Consider the following 3142-nt stretch of genomic DNA (forward strand, 5'->3'; position numbering starts at 1 on the left):
GTTACTTTAGGAGGTGGTAGAAACATTAAAACCCGTGGAACTTGTAAGGTTCAGTGTAATTAGGTCATTCTTCCAACATATACATACTGATCACATGCTAGATTCTGACAATGATATTTCATAAACTTTTGATAATGACTAAATGGGATAACCTATAGAAAGTTTTCATGTTCTGGCAAAACACAAATGCTGACTTACTGTTTTTCACTGTTATGCTAATATGTAGCTTTATGAAAATGTATTAGAAAAACTTTCTTTTCATCTTTTCATGAATTTTCGTACTATAAGGCAGTGTAATGTGATCAGTGGTATATACACCCCCAGATAATTTTTTATTATCGTCTGTATTGCTATTTACAAGGCCTTTATATTTTCTTTTGTAAGGTGAGAATGAGAACACAAACCTCTATACCATATCATTGTTATTAAGGAATAAACTGCACACAAAACACTTAAAACTGTACCTGTTTCAGAATTCTACTCTTCTGTAACTTCTTATTTTTGAGATTATAGCTACATAATTTCCTGTTCCTGTTCCTCCCTTGAATTCCTCCCATATATCACTACTTGCTATTTCAAATTAATGCCTTACTTTTGATGAATTGTTTCCTGAATTCCTATATGTATATGTGTACATATAGGAATATATAATCCATATTTCTAAATGCTGCTTGCTCAGTGTGTGCAATGTTACCTGCACATATTTCTTCAGGATTAATTACTTGGTACTAGATAAGCAACTGATGTTCTCATCCCCAGGGAAAATCTCCTGTTCTGCTCTCAGTAGTCTCCAGAATATACAAGTTCTCTAGATAAGACTGGAGTTTGTGGAGCTTTCCTCGTCCACTTTGTCATGTCTATTGGTGCTGTTCATGTTCAATTTATGCTTAGGCAGTTACCTTGCTAAGGTTTCATGGGTGCAGCGGCTATCATTTCTAGGAAGCACAATGTCATACAAACTCTCGAATCTTCTAGCTTTTACAATCTTTCTGCCCATTCTTCTACAGTGTTTCCTGAGCAATAGGTGATTTAGTGTTTTGGAGGAATATCTGCTGAGATTGGATTCCACAACTCTATGTTTTGGTTGGCTGTAGCCCTCTGCCTTGATGAAGACTGAGGACTGCACTCATCTCCAGGTATAAGGACAAAGATTTAGAGTGTAGCTATGGCTAATGCTAGTTTAGTAAAGGGTTCTCCTTCAAGATCCATGACTTCACTAGCTCTGGGAAGTTTTCAGTATTAGGTATAGTTTTTCTCTTGTTGAGTGCATCCTACAATGGTTACTTTTGTGTTTCATAGGTGTCATATCTAGGTATAACTGTCAATTGCCCACTTCCTATGAAAGCCTGCATGGTACCTGCCTCCTGGTACCATGGAAGCTACTTGTCAGGGGCATTTAGGATACTTACAACTCAGGGCTCCATGACCTCTCTTTCTAAAGTATGTTGTATCTCCAGCAATAGGAACTTACCTTCCACCTCACAGGGAAACCATGTATAAGAACAATAAACTGTATGTTTTCGAAATCTCTTGGACATCCCTGACCAATAACTCAAAAGAAAGTCTCTCAAGTCTGATACTGAAGTTTTTGTTAGGTGGTCTTAGGCTCTTAGAGAGAGCACTATCAACCCAGATAATAGTTCAGTAGGTGTATTGTACATTTATTTTCAGAAATAGGTGTATTATAAGTTTTGGTGAACCCGTCCTCATTTCTTCTCTCAGGTCACTTGTGCTACTCCTCTTCACTCTTCTCCTTTCTTCGGTATTTACCTCCCTTCACTCCACAAAGAGCCCTTCTTCCCATCTCCTTGATCAGAGAGCTTGTACACTGCCATGCTCCTTTCTCTTGCTCCATAATCACCTGTTCTATAAAAGGTCAATCATATTTTTACATTTCTGATTTCTACTGTTACACCAGATTTGCAGCTAGGAGCCTCCAATAGGAGAGTACACGAGACAATTGTCTTTCTGGGTTTGGGTTATTCGACTCAATATGATTGTTTCTAGTTCTATCCATTTATTTGCAAAGTTCATAATTGATTTTTTCCTACAGATGAGTATTTTTTCAATAGTGTATTTGTATTTATATTTGTATTATTCATTCATCTACACTTTTTAAAATTGATGACTTTCTTGCGTATTGGATATTGCTTTGTGTGGATATGGGTAGGTATATGATTATCGGGTTCATGTAGAGACAAGAAAATGATCTTTTATGCCAGTCCATATGTCTCTACCTTGTTTCAGACAGTTATTTTCTTTTTTTGTTCACTGCTTAATACTCCAAAGTAGTTAGCCTAGAGCTTCTGAACAGTCTCCCATTTTGCTTCCTGCTTCCTGGTACACTTAAACGGTGGAACTATACATGCATATATCTACATCTGTCTTTAACATGGGTTCTGAGAATTCAAGTCAGGTTTCTAGTAAGTACCTCATCAACTTAGTTGTTTCCCCATAACAGAGATAATGTTTCACTGGTATTGTTTTACTTTAAAATGTCTTATGCCACAAAATTATAAAGCCTAACATATATTTATATTTGTGTGTATTTGTGTATATATTTATTTATATACATATGCATTTATATTTCTTTTTGTGAGTTGAGATATTGCTATGTTGCCTAACTTTTATTCCTAGGTTATCCTGCATCAGCCTGTCCAAAAGCAGTGACAGTAGAAATGTGCCATCACAACTGGCTTGGAAGTGTTGATAAAGATTAATAACTTCTTAAGACTTATTCTAATATTTTGGTGAAAATCCTCCTGTGCAAACAAAGCTAGAAATGAACACAAAGATTATTTAACCTTTGATCCCCTAGTTCAGTTTCTGTATAGGATGTGCTTCTGCTAGGTTCAAAAATTCATTTCTGAATTACTTTTGATGATCTCTTTGCTCATCACTCTAGATGTCTTTTGTCATGCAATCAGATATTCTTGGTTAACTGAAACTCATTTCTTTTTTGCTGTATAAAATTGCTATTCACCTCAGCAAACTGATTGATATAAGTCTGGATCTCAGAAAAGACATGGATATGAAAGCCCACCCATACCATGAGTGAAAGATTAATTAACAGAGACAATAGTGTTGGAGATGGATATCTTCATTGATTTTGCCAGTTGTAATAAATGAAGAAGCAGTGATA

Source organism: Mus pahari, chromosome X (assembly GCF_900095145.1).
Source record: "Mus pahari chromosome X, PAHARI_EIJ_v1.1, whole genome shotgun sequence".
NCBI classification, from domain to species: domain Eukaryota; kingdom Metazoa; phylum Chordata; class Mammalia; order Rodentia; family Muridae; genus Mus; species Mus pahari.